General features: G+C 39.8%; 1 long non-coding RNA gene across 3 annotated transcripts in view; it reads right to left on the bottom strand.

Moving 5' to 3' along the window:
• Window positions 1-12,214: 12,214 nt before the first annotated feature.
• LOC125321970 overlaps window positions 12,215-23,523 on the bottom strand; it is a 77,297-nt gene continuing 65,988 nt past the window's right edge. For all 3 annotated transcript variants that reach the window (XR_007201793.1, XR_007201792.1, XR_007201794.1), the window contains one exon: window positions 12,215-21,969. This is a non-coding gene — a long non-coding RNA (uncharacterized LOC125321970). The remainder of the gene's footprint in view (window positions 21,970-23,523) is intronic.

The following is a 23,523-nucleotide window of genomic DNA, read 5'->3' as shown; positions in this document are numbered from 1 at the left end:
ACTGCTCAATGACAGGAAAGAGAAGTGAATACCAGAGGAAGGAATGCTCTGTTGTGCCCCACCTCTCATGGGTTTTCATTAAACTGATCTCACATCAGCAATATGATGCAAGGCAGGATCTAGTATGCCATTCCTATAACTCATTAATCCAAACTACATGAATCAGGTGACAGAATTATAGGTAGTCTTGGCCACTGTGGTTCTACCAGAGTGGAGACAGTGAAAAATCAGGTCCACTGATCAATGTTTAATGTGGTTTGCTGATCCAAAAAGACAATAAGGAAAAATATGGCTAATGTAAAGGTGAAGAACAAACAGAAACTTAGGACAAATGGACATAAATAGAAAATTTTCCAGTCCATCTTTGTCTCTGCAGATGTTGGGTGTTCCCAGTTTTAATCCTGATATGCAAACAGAAGAGTTCTCACCTCCAGCTCCACAATTGCCTCATGCTCTTTGCAGTGTCTTGGTCCCATGAAGAACCCGAAAAGAACCCTGAAAAACAGAGTCTGAGGCCAACTTTTGAGAAATTGGCTGACAATGTCAACAGGCAGTGCTAGCTTTCTAGCCCAGAAGGAAATGTAGAAAGATGAATGAAAAATCAGATAAATACAGCACAAAGACATAAAGAGGGGAAAAAAACCCAAACAAACCACCCACACAACAAACAAACAAGGAAGCAAACAAAAAAAGAACAGAAGAAGGTGTCTGAAATCTGAAAGGCTCCAAAAGTGATCTTGTTATAGATATAAACTATGATTCTGTTTTCTTTGAAAGAAAAACTAAGCAAAATCTTAAAGTCTTTCAAAAACTTCTCTCCTTCCAAAAATTTACCCATAAATTCCAGTCGAACACATCATGAGTTTTCTCTGTTTTTTCATGTCATTTGTTAGCTGTAGCTTTCTATGTCCTTTCATTTACCTAAGTCTTGTCTTTTCAAGCCCAATTTACTGGATTAACCTTGTTGCTCAGATAGCAAATTTTAACTCCAAGATAAGCCTCACGAGGGGATTTATGTGCAAAATAACTTTTCAACCTCCAGACCCTCCTCCAGCTCTGACTTAGTCACAGAGAGTCCATACCAGCTGACCTGAAGGCCATCCTGGCTTGGTGCCTGGCTATAACTCACATGTTTCTGAGCAGTGGCCAAAGGAGTCTGTCAGAAAGCAAAACATATGGAAGCTGTTTTTCTCTGAACTGTGGGGCCTGAATATTGAAGAGGTCCAGCAAACAGTAATATGGCTCATCTTCAAAGCAGGAAAGGAATAGTGTCTCATCATGCCCAAGAAATGCTGTGGTAGCAATTATACAGACAATAAGCATCACGAACTTTGTGATTCATTGGTATCAGGCTGGTGTCTACACTCAGAAGACCAAGCTGCTGAAATGAAGGTGAATATGGGTGAATGAAAGCTAATTTGTCTCGATTATGATAGAAATAGGGGTTAGTGTTCCTCATGGTGAACTGCAATAGTTTTGCCTGGATCTATTGTGAGTTCTGAGAGGATGGCAACTCAAAACTGCATCAAAAGCCAAAGTAAAATAGGATGGACATTGAAGAAAGAGCCCTCCCAAAGCCCAGAAGCAGAAATGCACAATTATGTGGGTATGTGAATTGCATTTTTTAGCATATGGAACATCCCTGAACATCCCTGAACATCCTTGGGTTCCAGTGTTCTGTTATGTCGTGACAGAGCAGACCACAGATGCTGGTGTTGGAGAACTGGCCAGTACTTTGGCCGCAGATGGTCTGATTAAAATGGTGTCTGCTTAAAACTGCTAAGTTTTATAATGAGGAGGAAGCACAACAACCTGCCATTCTGTCCAACTCCAGCATTCAGAAACCTTGAATGACACCTTCCCTTCCTGACACCCTCTCCTTTCTCAATCAATCACAGGACTGACTTAACACCAAGAAAGCAGACAATTTCATTTTACAGTCTTTTTATGTGTGTTCTGGTGCTGGAGCATTTAGAACTTTCATTTCCAGGCACTGTGGGTGAGAAACATACTCCTTTAAAAATAAAGTGAGATTTTCAGGCAGTAATCTCTGTGCAGCAGCTATAGTTTTCAGAAAAAAATGTTCAGACTAAAAGTGCAAAGCCTGTGACTGCTCATAGACTCCCTGTCTGCACCAGGCCTTATGCAATAGAGCTACAGTCTGGCTGAGACCCCAAAACATTCACAAATTTTAAGTGATAATACGATAAAGACATAATGTCTTTTTTTTCTGTCCTGTTCAAGATAATCCTGCATGAGCATAGTTACCTAGCTAAAGAGATCTGTCTTTAAAACCAGCTAGAAAAGACATTGACTCTCCTGCACACCAGTTGCTAACTGGCATATTTCCAGGCTTTCTAACTTCACCAGTTAACAGAGCAATAAATGGGAGATATTTAAGATTTTAATTTCTGCTGAAACCTGACCATGTAGGAGATGGTCTTATTTTTTCTGTGATATATTCCTTTTATGTGAGAAAGTAAGATCCACTTAGTGCTGGAATCTTTGCAAGATGAGTGTTCACTGGTGAGCAATTCATATTTGCAATATCTGCATGATATAAAAATACCATTAAAAATATACCGCTTTAAAAAGAGCAATTGCCAAATGCTGTCTTACACATTGCCTTTGGGCCCAACCATGTTATTTAGTTTTTGTAAACGTTGTTTAGGATTTGGTCTACACTGCTGCCACAATCCCATTTGGCTGTCACTTTAGGTAATGCTGGCCTGAGCTGTCCCATTGCAGCTACCCTGAACTTCTCCTCAAGGAGCTGTGCTCACAGCCACATCCAGATGTGCTCAGCTGGGAGCTGTGCCCCAGCTGGGCAGCCATGGCACAGTGCTCCTCTTGGCAAAACCAAGCCCACCTTAAGAGGAAGGGAAGAATTTGCAGCTGGTTTGATGCAAATCTTAACTGTTGATAATTAGCAGTGGAATTTGTGTACCACTGTGACTGGCTGGACATTGAGGAAGTGCCTCCAGGAAAGGCCGGGCTGTGGGCATCTGATACGCATGCAGATATTTTTTGCCCAGCATACCATCCACAAACAGTACCCAGTGCAATTGCAACACAAGGTCTCAGAGTTGGGCATTCATCTATTGATGCTGAGTCTTGCCTGATTTTCTTTAGAACTACTGAACTTAAAAAGACAGGCTGAAAGGTCTATCTGTCTCTTCCAAGTGTGTGCGTGTGTGTGTGTGTGTGTGTGTGTGTGTGTATTTTACGGCCAGAAATTTTCTGCAGTGTTTCTCATTTACTTTTGTGATGGGCACTAGGCCAGGATAACCGTCTGCCTCCAACCTAAATGAGCTTATAACTTTATGAAGCATTTTTCACTGATGCTTTGGGGGTCAGGAAAATGGAAAGGCTGTGCAACTCCAGAGACCTCCAAAGAAGTGGAGTGATGACTTGGGCAGCTCTGTGTGCCTGTATGTGCTATCTTACAGGCCACATATATATAGGATTTATTACTGGTTTTTTACTGAATTAAAGCAATGTGAAAAACTTACAAGGGCAATTTTATGAACATTTCTATGTTCTTTTGATAGGGGGAAAGACTGAGTATCACTTAGTTTCTCAATTTTCCTTCTGTGCCTGAAGAGCCTGAAGCAACCCCATGGCCTGTTGTACCATTTCCCCAAATGGAGATATTAATTTATAATGTTGTCCACAGGTCCTGACAACAGGCCTAGTAGACTGCATCACTAAATTAAACAATGGCCTGTTCCCTGGCAGGAAGATTGATGACTAGAAAAAAGGGCACAGAAGAGTAGAAGTACATAGGAATCTTGCTCTCTACTCTTTGCTATTTCTTCTGTCACAGGTAGGCTCCCTGTACCGCAATTTCATTTTAACAAGGCATCCACTTCAGCTTGACTCTACACCTACATCACTCACAAATATATAAGCATCTCCAGAATGAGTTCCTGTACCTTCTCATACAACAAATAGAAAATAAAAGACATATAAGAAGATGTTAAAGGCCTGATTGAAGTAAAAAAAAAGTAGGAAAATTCGAAGATAATGAGGCCAGCCTATCTTTACTTCACCTAGAGTTCCAGAAGATTATAGAGATCATTTATGGTACCAGCTACTGCTGGGTATCATGCTACAATAAAAGAGAACACAAGATGCGTTGGGTAGTGGCAATGGACTGATGTAATCACAAAGACTGAGCATTTACTCTGAATTTCATTCCCTTTGGCAATTTATAGAGAGAATGCAGGGCCTCCAGCCAGCTTCCCCCTCTATGCTGTGTGTACAGAGCTGAGGCTGTCTCTTGTGTATCATCTCTTTTAAACATCAGATGTCTGCCTACCTGTCTGCTCAGGACTGCCAAACCCAAGCACTTAAATATAATTTGTGGTCTCTTTTTTGTTCACACACTCCCCATAAAGACAACCAAGATATTAGGTTAAAGATCACAAGGGTTTATAAATTATACTTTCTATCAGCCTTCAGTCTCCAGCCGAGAGATGTGCACCCATGTCAGAAGCTGCTCTCAGAGACCTGCAGAACTTGTAACTTGCTTTGAGGAAAAAGGGAAGTGAGCTGAATTTCCAAGGAAAGATGCCTGCTTCCTACAGCTGAAGCCTAAGGAGAACTCCAAACCTCATGGAAAGTCTGGAAGTCATGCTGCGTGCTTCCAGGTCTGCAGGGAAGCCAAATACAGAGGATTTCATGGAAGAAGCAAGAGGCACGTATCTATACAGACAACTTCTCTCCTTGTCTCTTGTGGAGCTCTGACTTTTGTTCTTTAATCTAAAATTAAGAAAAACCCAACCAACCAAAAAAAAAAAAAAAAAAAAAACCAAGAAAAAAAGCATATAAAGAATATATCCTACTTTTGTATGTTGAAAGGTTTACAGCATTATTAGTGCCATGGAAAAAACAATTTGACCACACAAAAAGCTCTCATGTGCTAAATGTTAAAAAGGCCTTTGTGGATTTGAATGGGGTGTGTCAAGGGAAGTGAGAGGAAGGAAGTTTCAGGTGCAAATGACTCCCATGCTGTTACATTTCCAGTCTATTAAAAATAATATATTTTCCTTTTACTTTAGAAACTTAAAAGCAAGACAGCACTAATAAAATGGCACATTTTAACACAGGGAGTGAAAAATAGGATCATATTTGATAAAAAGTCGCATTTTCAAATCCTTAGCTTATTTCCACTAAATTGGAAGCAAGGAGGGAAGTTAACATCTGATTTGGGTCGACAGGTTTGCAGCCAATACTATTTCCCTTCCCGCTACTATTTTCTAACATATTTTTTGCCGCTGAGAGTCTTTCTGTAGCAGAATGCTGGCAGTGGCAGAACCCAGAAGAAGGAACTTGGCTGTTTGCAGAAAAGGATCATTCTCATTAGGAGATGTCAGCTGCTGCTGGCTGCTGAGATTTACTAGAGCTGGTTCCAAAACTCAAATACTAAGTGCCTCTTTCTCTCTTCTCCATCCTACTTCACACTGGAGCAAGGAAAGTTAAGAACTAAAATGGAGGAAGAAAACTCTTCCAGCATTGATTTGTCAAATAGAGCTGAAAGCATAAGCATAAGCAGACAAGCATGATTTGCCCTGCCTGGTAGCATCAGAAAAAACATTCACTAAACAATATCCCCTTTCATGATGAAAGTCACTACAGTCCTTACTAATGCGTGCTGTTCCTGGGGTCACAGCTGCAAAAATGTGTGTAGTTGTGGTCTTGTGGCCTCTGCAAGTCTGGTTGTGTGCAGGACTACTCATTCTATGAACTTACATTTCTCTTTAGGCCATTGAAGGAACAGGGTTAAGGTCATTATATTGAACAATAACAACAAAGAAATCATTCCAGTGGGACATGGAACCAGAGCCTCAATGACACTTAGTATTTATCCCCAAAAATATCTGCCAGTTTTTCTCACCTGGACTCAAATTATTTTTGAGAACCAGATGTGAATGGCTAAGTGCTACTGGTGATGCTTTTGTGATATATGCATTGCAGTGTGTCTGTCAGGCTTTCAGTAAGACTTCAGATCTGCCTGGGCACGAGCCAGCTATTATGTTCCAGACTTATGCCCTTTGGAGTTTTCCTGGCTCAGAGGCACACAAAGTGCATCCTGGGGCTATTTCTAAAATTATTACTTATAATTTCCCTTCCCTCTGGCTCCTGTAATTGGACTGATGTTAGTAAGGTGTCTAGCTTTTCAGGAAGGTACTTTAAAAGAAAAATCCTAACAATAATTTTAGAATGTGTCTTTAATTATATTCTGTTTTATTACCCACCGCCATGACCCCATGAAGCAGGGGTTGACTGTATGGCAAAAGAATTTTGTCCTGACTTGACAATGGGTTTATTACTTGTCAGGTGAAAGGCAAAGACAGAATTTTTATGCTGATCTTTTGAATGCCAGATCACCAAACATACACAAACAGAGAAACATAAACAAGTTTATTTTCTATACTGCACATACCGTATGCATGTGTATGTGCATCTTAAGGCAGATATTCTGCCCAGCTAATCTGTCTCTACATGCAAAACCCAGTGCTTCCCATCAAATTCAGTGGACAGACCCAAAGGCATATAGATTTTCCTTCTGTTTCCCTCCTCAAATGATTTCTGGCGCCTTTTGGAAATACAAAAAATTACCTTGTAAGTAGTTATATAAAATAACCAGTCACCTCTGTACTCAAGGGAGAAAAATATAAATAAGCCCAGAAAATGGAGGCCTGTCTAGCCTGGGCTCCCAGGCACTCTTCTATGGTATTATATTTTTGTGTGACCCTACACCTATGAGCCACAGGAAGTATTTTCCCCAAACAAAGCATGCATAGTCATTTTTCCCCAAAATCATCATGATGAACTTCCATTCTTCCCAACAGCTGCAGATGATACTTCTGAGGGACAGCTTGCTCTTCTGCTGCTGGAGATCCCAAATGTGGCTTTGCACGAAGCTACCTATACCTCAATAGTACCAAGGGCTGAAATTAAGCTCTGTGGTGCTGTCTTCCCCTGCCATCCTCCTCTCCTTTTCCTAAACATGCAGGGTGTGGCACGGGAAGTCTAATACCGTGGGCATTGACAGCAAAGGACTACGTTGTACAAGAAACTGAAGCACAACAGAAATATTCATCTGGGAGCCCTTGGTTCTCACCCTAGATTTCATCTCTCCTGGGTGAGGGAACTGACTAATTAGCCATGAGATGTCAGCTCTTACAGCTCCACACACATTTCCTACAGCTGAGAGGCACAAGACATGTACAACACACTTGGGTGAGCCAAGAGAGGAGGAGGTCCAGCAGTACACTGATGTTGTATCCCACCTTTCCAACAGAGGATGGAAATAATTCAAGCCTGGGGCACTGAGTGCCTGGGCAAACCAATGATGGCTCCCTTGGGAGCCTCTGATAACTCCTTCCCTCTCCCTGCCTGGTATATAGATTAAGCAGCATCCACTGTTAGGAGTGGACCTGGCAGTGCCAGGTTAACAGTTGAACTCAATCTTAGAGGTCTTTTCCAGCCTTAATGAATCTATTATGATTCTACAAGTCCTGTGACTTGATAATATAATGAGGTCAGACCTAGAGTTGCATTTGATCTGTTAGAGAACTCAAAATCGGTAACGTCCCTCCTCCTTCCATTTCTCCCTGGTCACCTCTGACCCTGGATAAAATGTACTAAATGCCTTCCAAATTTTGGCTCTAGTTGCTAAAGGAGTGACAGAGGAATTGTCCTTTATCTCACAGAGTTGTTCTGAGTACCCAAAAGATTGTGAGGTATTCAGATAAGAGCACAATGGCAAGATAAATAACTAGGAATTAACACAAGCACTGCCAAACCCTCATCATATGGTGGAAGCACACAGCTCCCGAAGTCCCCATTTCTTTATCAAACACTAATCCAGTACCAAACACTGTCTTGAAGTTTAGGGGGGGTAGAGAGAGAGGGGATGGGAAGGGAAAGTTTTGGGAAAGGAAGGAAGCTCTTCTTTGGTGGATAGCTTGAATAGTGACAGCTGTATGACACTACCAAGATGTCTGGGATGTTTGAGTCGAGCAGGGAAGATGGATTATTGGTCAGGGTTTGATGAGCCAGCTAAGAGTGTTTGACAGATTTCTGAACTGTATGATGAAAAATGTGTACTTTACACATTTTTCAGATTAGCTTTTTATACAAATATATATGGGGAGGGGGCTTTTGAAAACCTCTGTAAATATTAATCTGTGATGGTCAACTACTAGTCCAGTCAAGTTCACTGTGATGTGAAATTTCTACCATACAACACTGGTTGCACTTGGGTTGAACTTAATTAGAGATGTGCAGCAAAATCTTTTGTGCTGCTTTTCCACCATTTTGGAAATTAAGATCTCTGTCATACAGGTGTTAATAATAACAATGTTATAAATAAGTTTAAAGTTGAGTCTTTCCAAATTTGCAGCAGCATTTGTCCTTTAAAGGGTGTCACAATGGATATGGCTCCAAAACCTGATCTATTATAGCTCATGGAATCTGTATTCTTTAGTTTAGCTCCTTTTATAACTGCAGTTTTTAAAGTTATCACCAGATGTATGTAATTACTCAGAGTTGCTGTAAAATCTGTCTCAGGGAAAGGAATCTATTATTATGACTGTAATTTTTTTACAAGATATGGAAGCAAAATTATGCTTACAAGGTTCTTTGATTAAACTCATTGCTGACCTATTAAGAAATTTAACTTTTTTCTGTTTACATTAGGAGTTTGATTGTGTTTGTTTAAGCCAGGGCCTCAAACACTAGATTTTGCCAGTTTTTTCACTTGGATAGTGCTAGCATGATTGAGGTCATGATTTTGTTTCCTCACACTCAGCTCACCAGCCCTACCCAGTGATTAAGCTGTTGTACTTTGTCTCAAAAATGTAATGGAAATTAGTTCCTTTATAGTGGGTTTGGTAAGGAGGTTGCATATTTTTAGTCCTCCATATATGTTTTGCAGTTAAACCAGTGGGTTTAATTGTAGAAGACTGGAAAGTACAAGGTTTGAACATCTTTTCTTATCTAAGTTTTTCTTGATAATACCTGAGGTTGTTACACATATAGCTCTGCTCTGAAGCATTTTCCTGGAGCACTTGGAGGGGTTTCAAAGGCACTTAGAGTGGAAGGGGATAAGATATTACCAAGAGCTATTAAAAATATCCGGACATTATTATCTAAAGAGCTTCACTTGCACTAAAATGAGATTCTCAGTATGACTATACTTCATGAACAGTTATTCACACACAAGATAAACATTTCTGTACACATGTTTTCCCACTTGCCCTGGAAAAGCTCAACTTAAAAGCATGACAGGGTCTCAAATGCTCCACAGTTTTATTACTCAGTCTGTATGACACAATAAAATATCAACAGAACACAAATGCTAAAATGCTAACAGAATGCTCTGTACTTTGCCTCCACTTCACAAATGTTGTTTCTCTTTGACTTTCTCCTACTTTGCTGTAAAGTTCTAAGGAGTCTGCATTTCATTATCGCATCCCTATGAGCTTGGCATTAAAATACACGCACTTTTGAATTGTTGTGCTACACACAAACCAGACAGTATCTCTCCCATAGATCTGAAGAAGGTAAGCAGCGTGTTTTACATATTAAAGATCACTTATCGACTCATACACATTTCCCCTTTCTATTTAACACTCTAGAGTTTAATATATGGCATAAAGGCCAAATGCATTGCTTTCCTTTTCAGATCAGAAGAGATAACACAAAACTTATAAAGAATGCATGAAGCTCTAAATATAGAACTAGATTTCAGCTAGTTTAATGCTGCTTCCTGTGCAATAGAAGTGTGTTTTACCTCTGGTATGCAAAAGCAATATGTACCCAGGGCCAAGATATAGCATTTAAGAGCCAACAACTAAATGCCAGGCACTGGAAAAGCATGGAAGCACTCCACATAGGCATTAGCTTGGCTGTTAATGGCAGCTTTACTGTTGGCTTTGACCAATATAAAAATAAAGCAGATCTCCGTGGAATATTGCAGTCAAGCGTTCAGAATCTGGTGCACTTAGAGACTATTTTAATAAAATGACGACAATAATGGACTGTAGTTTGACACAGTGTAGGCAATAAACTCAATGGAGTCTGAAGCAAGCTCCCAGAAATGAGGCAGCCAGAGTAAAATACAGTGACTAACTGTTATATGACCAAAGCAAAGGAAAGTACCCAGGGAGTAGATTCCAGTTCACTCAGCAATGGGAATAACTCTAGATAGAAAGGATTCTCTCATTCAAATGTAAGTGAACAGATCCAGGTATCTGCTGCAAATCAGAGCAAAACAGAAGCAAATATTAACCCCTAAATGAAAAGTACAGAAAAACAACATAGAGAACAGAAATCCAGATAGGAACAGCTGGACAGTCTGTGGGAAGAATCCAAGAGTGGATTTTTAAGGGCTATTTTTCCCTGGCTTCCACAGGATTGACCATAGACTTGTGACCAGTGGGTGCAATGCAAATGAAATCCTGAAGGTAGAGTAACAGCAAAAAGTGAGGGGGACAAAACATGAGACCCATCAAGGTGCTACCCCATTAACCACTGTCAGTTTTCACACTGGAAATAGCCATAGGAAAATATATCTTCTACCCCTGCAAAAAAGTGTGACTTTTTTTTCCAAAAAAGCTAACTTTCTAGATAATAAATCCAAAGCACTTGAAAGAAAGAGAATCAAAATTTCAGAAGGCCTTAAAGGGGAAAAAAGGGTGTATGTGATGTCTCACGATCCTAAGATAATGAGCTAAGCATCATCACCCAGACACACCTTGTCACTTTAATTCAGTAACTGGAAATTTCAGAGATAGAAATTGGGGCCTGGACTCCGAACATTGTATTCTGGCAGCTAAATGGATTCATTGTGCATAGGAAGCCTCAGAGCTGGATCCCTTTTCATATCATTTTGTGGGGACAGGGCAATACCTGGACCTTTGCAAACAGAAAAGGATAAAATAGGACTTTTCACTTAAATTTCTCTCTTTGCAAGGAATGCCAGCATGCAGCAAAAGCTGAAGAGATACCAAAATAAAGCTACCAAACTTCATTCTTAACAGAGTTTTGGTTTAACTCTTTTTCCTGAACAAGGACCAGCTCTGCTCATTGTGTTACTACAATGCCCTTTTCCTGTGTTTTTCTTTTCTTTTAAGGAATTGTCTCCCATGCAAGAGCTCCCTCCCTGTAAATTGTCACAGCCATCAGATGGCAACAGCCTCTTTCTCTGAAGACAATTTTTATCTGAATAATCTTATGAATGTTAATGCTCAATGGCAATACAACCAAAGCCACCTTAGCCAGGCCTGAGAAGGGGTTAGCAAATCTAAGCACAAGGGCAGGCAAATTAAAAAATTATCAACCAACTAAAAATCTTTAGGAAAATCTGAATAGGAAAAGGGAAGTAACTGAAAGAGGCTTACACATTACAGACATTTCATACCTCATGAAAGTTGTCTGCAAGGTTTGGGTGCCTACACAGATACCTGTCTACACAGATATCCATCTACTTAGAAATCAATATTTGTCTTCTACAGAGAGCACCTCTGAGACCTGCTGAGAAAGATGAAAGAATTATTTCATGCACCTGAGAATATTTGTGTCTTATTTCCTGGGGCCCCCTTGTCCTGCTGACAGTGTTATTTGGGAGGCCCAGTAAGCAACAGCTGCTTGGAAGCATTATTCCACTGTGATTCAAAACAAGGAAGGACAATGCCTTCCCTCCTAACCCCACTTTATTTCTTTCAGCAAAGGACGAAATACAACCTTGATTTAAGATGTTTGACATTTCCATCAGAAACGGAAGTCTAAAAGTAAAAGAGATGCCAACAGTGGAGTTCAAAGGAGCCAAACTCCAAGACTCAAGTGCCGGCCTCCAACCATACATAATGCAGTGTCTTCCTATAGAAGCCTGCTATTTTTGACCCCTCAGTGTACTAGTTCGAAAACAAACCAGTGGGAGGCACCAAGTCAGAATGACAATTTAATAGGGAAATCAAAAACTAAAGCCAGAAAACACTGGTTCAAACTGACAGTCAGGATACAACCTGATGCCCTGTTAGTCAGGGTGGCGGTAGCAGTCCAATAAGATGGTGGCTGCAGTCCTCCTGAAGTGGTGGATGTGGTTCTTTTGGAGCGGTGATCCTGTAGAAAGGGTCTGCTCTTCCTCAGAAGGTCCAGTGGTGGCTGTGTAGCTCCTGTCCTCTGGGAATCCAGTGGAAAGGGTGTCTGTGGTATTCGGAATCTCAGATTATATCCAGGATGGAATGCTTCTGGGCGGAGCATCTCACAATAGGATGATGAGCCGTGAGGCAAGGCATTAATGGGCTCATTAAGAGAAGGTGGTCCGGAGGGAGGAGGCACAGAAACACTGCCCCACCTGGTTTCAACAGCTCAAGGATGGTCATAGAATACACTGTAACCCAGGACACTCAGAAAACATTATTCTAGCACAGAGGTGTGAGCTGGGCAGTATGAGAGCTACCTAGCACAGCAACAGCAGTTATACTCTACTGCTTTGTCTCTAACTGAGAAACAAAGTAATGAACAGACCTTTTCATTTCAAAACTGGACTGTTTATACCAATCCTGTATTTAGGTATTTTTAGATACCCTTTAGGGAATTAAAGGTGCTATTCAAGAAAAAAGACCTGGACATACAGAACCGACTGTGACAGGCGTGACATAAAGCGTGGTGGAAAAGGGAAGAAGCATCTCCAGCTGGCCCATTCTCCCATCAGTGTTCTGCCCCTCCATATTCTTAGAGATGTGTATGGTCTTTGACCACATGCCATGACCTGGCAGAGAAGAGGTTAAACACCAGCTCAGGGTAGCAACAGACACTCAGAGTAATAAAAGTCTGTCAGATTAGTAAGACTCTGTGGATGAGTGATGACGATGAACATAATTGGCAGCGGGAACCTGATTTCCTGCAAGCAAAGCATGTAAGTGAGCAACAGGGAAGGTATTCAAGTCCTGGAGCCATAAACTGTTCTTCTGGATCAAGTGAAAGCTATTCTTGGTATAGACTTCAGGATAAGACAGAAATTGTATCCCACTTTCATCCATGTCCCCAGTCGTTAGATTAGATTTGGCTGCTAGCAACAATTGAGGGTGGCTGGAGATTTTTTGGCTGAAATATTGCACTGCTTGTTAAAGGAGAAATAATGGATCTGATATTTATTGCCTTCATTCTTTTCCAGACCTAAGAACAAGTAGTTTGTTTCTTATTTGTACTCAGTGACACTAACTAAGGATCAGGATATGATTTCAATTTCATGCTTCGTATTTTTTTTGCACAAAATATTTTCAAAAGGTCATTCAGGTATTTTGACACATATTTTCCCGGGACTGGGCCATAACAGAAAGATCTTTCCTATTTTTGCAAATTTTGTCAATGTTATTTATTATTTTAAAGATAAAGATGTATTTTGGCACTGCTGACTACAAAGCTTTGTTTAAAATAGATTTCATTGGCTTGTGGTTCATTTCTGTACTCAGTCATGGAGGTGATAGGGAAAATTTTGGCAGCTCTTTACACTGAGACAACATTAAGTGCAATCAGGAAGTGTTTGTAGTCTTTTCAGTTGCATGAAAAATTTCATCTTCTCCTAATCCCCGTCCTAAAAATACGAAGCTTTTTTACAGAAATCAGCTCTTTTCATGAATATATAAACTAGCTGAAAATCCTGTTTTCTGTCAGTAAAGTGACAGAAAAGTTTTGAACAGACCTAAGCCCTGCCTTGTTTTAAAGGGTGCCCAAAAGTTTGTTCTTACCCTTCTTTCTCACCTACCAGCTTACCCTGCTTTCAAGAAAGCATGTGTGTTCAAGCAGTGGTTTCCCTTCCCACAATAATGTGATGTTGTGGTTGCACATACTTGGAGCCCCCTGTGCCAGCACTCGAGGTGCTATGTGGGCCCACAGCTGCAGGGCACAGCCCTTGGACTGCATGACCTCAGCAACTGGTGGGACAAAGCTCAGCAGAAAGCACATTGCCACTGTCATCACTTTTGGACAATCTTCCTTTGATATCTTCAGTCCTCCTTCACCGAGTCCTCTTTCCTTAGGTTATATGCAAAGCAGCTGAGCCTCTTCACCTTCCTCTGTTCTGTTTTTCAGGAACAGATGCAGGCAGCGTGCTCAACTCCTTTGGCTCCTGTCATGCCATCGCATTCCTGTCAAGCTGCTCCTTTGAATCCCTGCTCACTAGCCTTTCATCAGCAGTGACCTCTGCACTGCTTGAGTCAGCTAACACCTCATTTGCTTTCATGTGAAGTGCCTCCTGGGCAGAGGATATTGCCAGTGGCAGGTGGGTGAACTCCTGCTAGTCACTGGTGTGCTCAGGCTGTCAGTCTGCCCCTGCCCCACACCCCCTATATCCAACTCAGTTTGCAGGGTCTGGGCTATGCGTGTGAGAAAATGCATCATAGAATTGTGGGCAGTATAGTCTTGAGTAGAAAGTGGTTTTCTCACACTGATTTTGAAGAGCTCCTTCAGCTCTGCATATCGGGATCTTGTCACTGCATCTTTTGAGATCCTCAGAGTAAGCTGGTTTTTTTTGTACCTCAAGTCTGTTCTTTTCTCCTTCTTTCCCTCCCTCTCTTTTTAGATGTGTGTTTTAGTGCATAAATATACAGTGTACAAAATTCAGTCATTTCACTCATTGAAACACATCATTGAACACATCAACATTTGGAGGGTTTGAGTTTTCCCTCTCTTTCATTTGACTTCAGCGAGGTCTGAGTTTAATGGCTCTTTTACTATTTTCTGGTAGATAGAATAGCATGGTGGTTTGTAGCCTTAGGACACACATTGTGGAATATTTGCCATATTCACATTGTCTCTAATATCTGTATTTTTAAATAACCCCTTAAAACCTCACTGAGAGCCGAAGGATGCCTAGAGACAGATTTCAATAGGGCTGTGTCTCAAACAACTTAGAACAGTGCTCTGAAAGTGATTTCTTAATTATATAATTTGTTTGGGATTGCAAATTGCTTTCTGGAGATGATAGAACTTTCCATCGCAGTAGACTGGGAAAGTACATGTAGTCAGCTCTGCTGAGGGAAAACTGAATTTCCAGATGATAAGGGACAATGTACTGACTTGATTGATAGCAGCCAGCTCAGAATATGTTGGGTTTCTCTGCTCTGCTTCTGCTTCTGTCTCTGTATTTTCTTCTTTCATTTTAATCAGTACAGTCCCTGAAGCTTGTGACTGCTGTCCTCTGGAGGGGTGTTTTCTGTGGAATTCAGAATATGCAGCATTTGTTTGACCTCTGCCTCCTGTTGTACATGGTCATGCCTCACATTTCTTGTCAGCCTTTCTTTATGGCTAATAAATTCAAATATTAAAGAAAATTATTCTTCCTTTCTGACAGCTGGTCTTGCTTTATGCAAAGATGTTTGTGATGCCTCAAGGATTGTGCTTGTATGGATAATCCCACAGGCTTCTTGTTGGTCTTATGCTAAGTATTTCCTAAACTATAAACAACTGGCCTGCAGTTTAACCCCAATCTGGCACTTCTTGAGTGTATCACACTCACACACAGACACACACACAGACACAGAGCTCTGTTTGCTGAGCATTACTGCTATCTAAACTAGTTTGTTTGTACTGTCTCTAGGTCAGATCGATGTTCTGTTTGACATCTTTGACTAATATCTCAGCTTGCTGGTTTATGCATCTCTAATTGTGTGGCTGTCAGACACAACAAAATGATCCCCCTTTTTCCCTCGTACGTATTTCTTCCCACTTCCACGTCTGAATACACGAATGTTTAAGGATTCCTCTCTTTATTTCTTTTCTGTTAGGCTTTTCTGAGATATTTGCCTTGATTTTTTTTGGTCAAAACCACATAGACTCAAGTTTTTTGATAGCTCATGGCCAATATTACAAGCTCACTTGTCATGTACTTCTCATATATTATCATTTAAAATGGCCTGATGTGGTACAGTATTTTAGGCAAACAAAATGCTGGGTTTGACTTAAGTAGAAAATGAACCAGACCATTTCTTCCCTGGCTGCCTAGATGCCTATGGAAGTCTGTACCATAACAAGTTTTCAAATATTTTTAATAATAATAATAAAAATGAATTAGTTGTAATGTATGCCCTCTTATAAATATGATAGTGTTTTTGCATAAACTGACTACTGAATTTAGCAGATTGTGGAAAAATAAAACTTCATAAGAAGCACAAAGAATGAAACCTGCCTTTCTCTGGCTTTGTTTCTCAGGGCACACTGCATCAGTACAGACTCACTGGTGCCTGATAAGGTTTGTGCTCATACTGCAACAAGACATTAGCAGGGGACTCTCTATCAAACTGTCTGTATGCAGTAATTGTGAAGGAAGCGAGCAGATCTGAGACGTCTGTCCCTTTGTCAAAAACTGCCAGTTGATTTAAAAGGCAAGGCATGATACCAAAAAATAAGTAGACAATCTGAGTGTTTAAACAACGTTTCATTGGGAAATCCAGCTTAAAAACAAGACTAAGAAAAAACATCACTGCTACGTGTAATCTTTTATCTGGGATCAAAAATATGCTTTAAAGTAAGATCTCTTGCTAGAGATTTTCATTCAGCTGGGCTAACTTGTTCATTGAACTCCGCTACATGGATAACTTCTCTTTCTCTTCTTGTCCAACTCATATTTGACAAATTGTGCAGTCTTTTAGGTAATTGACAATATGTCTATTCTGTGTCCTGCTAGCATCAAAATGATCAACTCCCATCTGGTGTCTGCTTTTAAGAAACATTTCCCACTTCAAAGTCCACTAGCAGCATTTTCCCCATGTTGTCAACAAATTGCTTGCTCATTTAACTTCTGACCCTTCCTGTTGCCCTATAGTGATGCTACAAAATAAATTGTCCTCAAAAAAAAAAGTCCAGAAAGAGTCTTTTCTCTGACTGCCAGCCTAAAGATACGCCTATGACTGGTCTTCTGCTTGCCTTCCTGACATTAGTTCTGGCAGCTGTGTCTAAAAGAGGCTGATATATTCAGTGTGCTGGAGGTAGGCTGCATTAACCAGAGGTGTCATACAGCAAGAAGGACATAAAGGACTGCAGCATTGCCATCCTATTCCCAGTTTGGCTGAGTGTTGGTTGTAAAAAACATCTAAGAAAAGCAGTAAAAACTTTGTTTTCCTTCTCACCATATACCTCAGCATAGCATTAATGCTGGCACTCACATGGAGCTGCTAAATGCTATCATTATCTGTAAAGCCAAGCCGCTTTTACTAGGTTTTTTTAACCCTTTTAAATACAGGAAAATTAATTTTTTAAATGTACTAGTGCAATGAATTTAAATCAGGAGTTGTCAGAGTATTGAAATAAAACCTCTTGATCTTCTCTGTTGTAGTTTATATTCTAAGTAAATACATTTAAAATTCTAGCTAGGAAAAAATATAGCCTAGGAACCTGATTAGACTCAGTGGAAAGCAATGTCATTGAGTTCTTCCTTTCTTTTTTCTCATTTTTAACAGGAAAAAAACACACCTTAGAAGCACTGAGTCCTGCATGAGTAATACATCTCTATCTCAGGACAAGGCATGCTGGAGCAGAAAGGGTCTGTTAAGTGCTTAGTTCCTATCAACTTTCAGTAGGATTTGGGTACCTCTCTGAAATTTTCTCCACATATGTGTGACCTGACACTTGTCCCTTTCTGCAAACACTCTGCAGCCCACTGCTAGTAAAGGCTGGTTCACCAAGGGCTCTTGGCTTTGGATAAGAAGCCTGTACAATTATATTTATAGTGGAAGTACAGCTGTCAGAGGACAGCTTGCACTCTACACCTCCAGGGACCATATATTGAAAGAGGTTGGCTGGACAGGAGTACATGAGTGAAGGGGTGCACCCACTTTATTCTGGGAACCCCAGGTAACAGCACCTTCTTCTAGCAGGCCATGGGAGTGAAGGGAAGAGAAGAAACTTATGAGAAACACTGAGAGAAATGTGGCTGTCTTTGTATTGGAAAGTAGGTGATAAATATGTTTGAGTTTCAAAACATATTTCTTTTCTTCTTCACCTAAAACTGGTGGCTTTGCTGATCAATTTAGTTGGCTAGAACACCTGGGAATAAGTCTTGTTTTGAAATAAAAAAGAAGAAAACCACCTCTTACAGCTCGAGAATACAAATTTCCCCCCCACTTGCCACTGGAGAACACATGACTCATTCTTGCAGCTCTCCTGAGCCTATTGCTGCTGCATAGTTGTCAAGATCCAGAGCACTTCTAACCTTACCTGAAAGCAGAATGGATAGTGAAAAATCTCTGTAATGGTACTATCTGTAAATGAGAGAACTGAGGGTATAAATCAAAGGCTTTTGACTCTCATTTCGGTGAAGCGGAAAATAGAATTGTCCAACTTGAAAACAGAGAAAAAGAAGAACAGAGCATTGGGTATAGAGGAGATGGACAATAGATTAGCTTAAGGATTTAAAAAATCACTGCAGGAGCTCACACATAAGGCTTTTCAGTACACCTGTGTGTGCTTGGAGGTATATCCTGCTACACAAGTATTCCCTGCCCCTAGATTTCAATAGAGCAAGGATGAAAATAATAAAGGGTTCAGCTATGAAGACAAAAAGATAGTGCCAAGAGAAGCAAATAATATTCTCTCACAATACTAATTTCTTCTTCTGATTTTCTATCAGTCAAGAAACAGACACCTTGTACTGATTTTACCTCATTAAAAACCAGTATTGTATGAAGAATATCAAACATGCACTTCACATTTAAAAAGAGTAAGAATGAAATCTTTCTTTTATATTATATTAGCACTGATATTAGCTTTTAAAACTCTCTAGAAAAGCTGAGAAGTTTTTCAAAAGCTACTTTAATACAGTTATACTGTAATACACTTGTTCTTACATATATATCAGGAACTATGATATAGATTTGTACACCATCAAGTTTACATTAAAGAGGTATTTTTCTTTGGTCCAGCAATAGCATTCTGATAGGCTTGTGGTAGATTATAATTAATGCATAGTAAGTCCTGTCTCCACCTACATACACTCATGATAAGAGCTTTTTTGAATCATATTTCAGAACCACCCAAAGAAGAATAGGCAATAAGACATAAAGTCTGCCTGTGCCTCCTTTGGCTTCTGAGCTCATGTCTTTGTACCAGGTATTTTGAGTGTGATAAATCTGCCTGCCAAGAGTTGTCTTCCTTAACCCCTTCAAGATAAGTGAGAATATACATTATTAATTGGTTGTATCAGGGTCATTCACTTAATCAGTTCAGGCATATCAATATATTCTTTTTGTTCTGAAGTAAAAAAGAAAGTACAAGGAGTATGGAACAAAACTCCAGTGTATGTGGGCATACATACATTAGGCTTAGAAATTAAGCTCAGCTGTCCCCAAAGCCTAGGCATTGGTTCCTGATAGATGTCATGGTAAAGGTACCCAAGAAAAACGATACACAAGTGTCTGAACAAACTCGGGCAAAATTTCTTTCCCTTCAAAATTTATCATTCTCAAACATCACTTATCACCAGTGAAACATTACTTACTAAATCTGCAGAGTACTTTGAATATCCATTGTCAGCATGAGTCATGTTTCATCAGGAAAATAGCTCCATTCTTAATAACTGTTCAATTTGTTCCCTCATTTTTCCTCCCATTTAGAGGTTGTAGCAATACTTCTCATGAAGTCCATGCATCGAGGACACAGATGGTGGACGGGTTCCAGCACCATGACTTGAAAATTAATTACAGGGTTCAAGATACCAGTACTTGTAGCCAGAGTATTCTATGCCTCCCTCACGTGATTCAGGACATACCTTAAAAATTTAAGGTTTTCACACTTGTGAAAAAACTTAGACGAAATTATTTATGTCTACCCTAAGTTCTCACAAGCTTCAAAAAAAAAGAAATAAAAGTTAAAGCAATGGAAAATAAGGACACAAAATTTCCTGTCTTAAGGAACTTTTATTGGATTTTGAAATAGTGTACAAGGCAAAAGAGACTGTATGTATCAAGCTGCCCCTTCTTAGAATCATAGGATCATTTAGGATAGAAAAGGCTTCTAAGATCAAGTTCAGCCATTAATCTTGATCTGACCCAGCTTTGGATCTGGTCCATAATGTACCAGTAGGTTATGGTGAAGGAATTTCAACTGGACATACAGGACCATAACAAAAGCAGACTATAGTTGAGTACGTAGGATTACTTACAGACATCAGATTTTACCTTCTTGAATATCAATGACAATGGTAAGGGACTTTCTCTCTTGTTAAATAAATGTTTAAGATGCTTATTGTGACATTTTCATTTTTCTCCTGAAATTAAAATAGATGCTCATGATTCTCAGACTGATAAGCAAGCATACTGGACACTTCCAAAATACAGTTGTTAAACATTAGGCTTCACAGTCCTTTGGAGGAGAATAATATTTCCAGCACACAACATGATTTTTATACTGCCTAATATGAGTGTAGGATGTTCTAGAATGGCTTTTTATATTCAGTCTCTAAGGAACTGCGCTAGAAGGGCTTTTCTGGCTCAGTTGTCAATACAATGGTGCTCAACCATGCTATAACGCATCTAGGGATTAATTTATTGCCATTAACAGATTCACAAGGGAAACACAGGTGGCTGGGAACAAAAATTACCTATCAGAAAAGGAGGAGTATCAAAACCTTTTCAAGTAACGAAAGGAGAAAATAGATTGTAAGTGAAAATGACAATACTGCTAGAGAAGACTGTCTGTTATGGGTGACTGCTGACAAGCAGTAGTGAGATCCACCCAGTGATGAAGGAAAACCAGACAGCGATATACCTCTGATTTAAGGGATGAAATCAGTATAACACAAGAAACCTCTAGGGAGAGTAAATTTGGCTATACTGGAGTGCCTTTAACTTCTGTAACCATAAGTAAGCTAAATTAAAGCTAACAAGGGCAGGTATTTGTAGTAGTGTAACCATGGCAGCAAAGAACTCAGACTAAAAAAGGCTCCACCTGCTCAAGGACTTGCATAAATACTTGCCATTTGGCCCCACAGAGCCCTCAACTACCATAATTACACCTCTGATAATCCAAGCTAGATATGCTGCACATAATAACCACAATATGGATGCTTCTTCAGACTGAAACTCCCTTAAAAGGATCCGAAGACCTTTGGAGTCCCTAGCAGACTTTCCATTGATTTCAGTGAACTTTGTCTCAGGCCTTTTAACGTTAAAGATGAATGTAACATATTAAATTATTGAACAGAGTACTTGGTCTTAATAAGAGCAAATTATTTCTTCAGGGTAATAAAACTGATTCAGCTGTAGGGAGATAACAAAGAAAACGGACTCAGGGAAAACTAATTAAAGCATTTTGAGTACTAGAACTAAGTTTCTCCCTCCCTGACATAAGAAATTATTTTCAGAACTTTTATAAAACATTTATTCTCATATAAAGAAGGTAATAAAAGTGATATACTGTAGCCTTCTTCCCTAGCCAAGATCAAACTATCTACCTTCTAAGAAAGGGAGCAAATTGCGCAGTGTGCCTCTTGAACACAGAAAAAAATATTTGCTATTGAAATGTGAAAGTCTATTAAGTGTTGGGCTGTGATTGCTTTCCAATTAGCTTTTACAAAGTTCTAAGGGGAAAAAAAAGGAAAGGTGGATCCCCAGCTTGCAAGACAGCCATTAGATTTCTAGGCAATCAAGGGTCACCAGACGACCGTGCTTTGTTCCATCATCTAGATGTTTTTCTATTAAGGAGAAAAGGATTTCTAGGAGAAATTGAAGGGCAAAGCCAGAGAGGGTGAGTTGCTCTTTAATTAGTAAAAGCCATTGCTGGCTTTACTGAAGGTCAGCACTCCCCAGCAATGGACACAGGCCACTGCAGTAAATACGTGTGGGTACCGAGAAGGTGATGGAAGGGGTTGAGTGGGGATGTTTAGATTGAGAGGGATAAATTTGGGCCAAAGCAGCTTTGGAGCCTGAACCAGAGCAGTGTGTGGCAAGTCCAGCAAATCTGTAGAAAGAGAAAAGTAACATGTTAACATCATCAACAGAAATATGAAACAAAGCCTTCCCTTACAGTGACTACTGTGGGTGTTTCAAGCCTTGATAGAGAGGGGTTAGATCTAAATAATCATTTATGCTGGTATTTAACTGCAAATATATGAGAAGCCCTGTTGACATCGCCAAGCCAATTTCAAAGAGAAGAACAGATTTAAGTGCTCTGCTGGATGAGGGCCAGAGGTAGCTGAAGATAGCACTAAGATCACTTTGGAGAGTTTTTTTATTTCTGAATTCTCAGAGCACCCAGATGGACCTCTTCTTGGATAGTCTTGGGAAGGATTATCAAGGTAAAGCAGATTTAAAACATGCAGATTTAAAAACATCTGGAACAGACCTTGAGACACTAGCCGAACCCCTTTCCATAGACAAGAGAGAATTTCCTTTAGATCTTAAACAGAAATTTTGTATTAGGCTTTTAACAGCTTTAGGGGCTGTTTGTTTGTTTAGAGGCTATTTATTGATTGAGACTTTTAAAATAAAATATACAGGTAAATATTTATTTCCTCATTGGAATTGCTTTATAATCTTCCTGATCTTATTTTTCAGGTCAGAAAAAGGACTGTGTCCAAAAACATTTCCTCAGAAACTGGATTGTAATAATAAATGTCATCCAGGTACACCAGATAGCCTCTGTTTGGATGCCATCCCTTGTTTCAAAAGGTATTTGAAATCAATTATCACACTGGGAAGGACTGTAAAGATGGGCTTCAATTCAACAGAATTGGCTTCTGTGTTTTCTGATCCTTGGAAGAGAAATTTTCTCCCTGGTTTTACAAAACTTTCTTTCACACTGTGCTATTTGCTTCCAGTTGTTTTGGACAATCAGGAAAATCCCACTCCAGACATGGCTGACTACAAAAGTTCTACTAAATTCACAGGAGTCCAGAATTTTTTCCAGTAGAGTTATTTCCTAACCCCTGGGTCAAACTAATAGAAAAGTACAAATTCCCAAACTCTAACATGGTCTGAATTGTTATGGATAAACCCTTGAGAACCAAAGGCCTTTCATCCATTCAGATTTGGAATGATGCACATTTCCACTCTACTAACTTTTGCAACTTGAGGCAATAACGCAGTGCTAGAACATCTTTTTACCATTCATATTTACTTGAAATTGTGTCAGGTCTTACTTGGTTGGAAGCAAGGACTTTGCTTTTATTCCTTCCATTTCTTAAAAAATAGGCTTCCACAAGTTCTTACTGAAAATAAAGTATTCAATACAGACTTCACAAATCAATTTTGTCCATGACTTAAAGACAAGCACAGTGTCTGGAGGACGTTTCCAACACTGTAATGCAGCACTCTCTGTTTACTTCTGCAGTTTATGAAGAGTTCAGGACATGGAGGGTGCACATGCTCAAAACAAACTCTTGCACAGAGAAAAATGTAGTACTCCTGTTCTCTGGTACAGATTTAGAATATATTGAAGTCTATTCTGCGTCACTGCTTAGCTGGCACTTCAGGAATTTTTAGCTAATTGACAGTGATGATTAGAAAGAATAGC

Source organism: Corvus hawaiiensis, chromosome 2, assembly GCF_020740725.1.
Source record: "Corvus hawaiiensis isolate bCorHaw1 chromosome 2, bCorHaw1.pri.cur, whole genome shotgun sequence".
In the NCBI taxonomy this organism is placed as follows: domain Eukaryota; kingdom Metazoa; phylum Chordata; class Aves; order Passeriformes; family Corvidae; genus Corvus; species Corvus hawaiiensis.
Note: the sequence above shows the minus strand (reverse complement) of the source record. Positions and strands in the feature narration are given on the sequence as shown.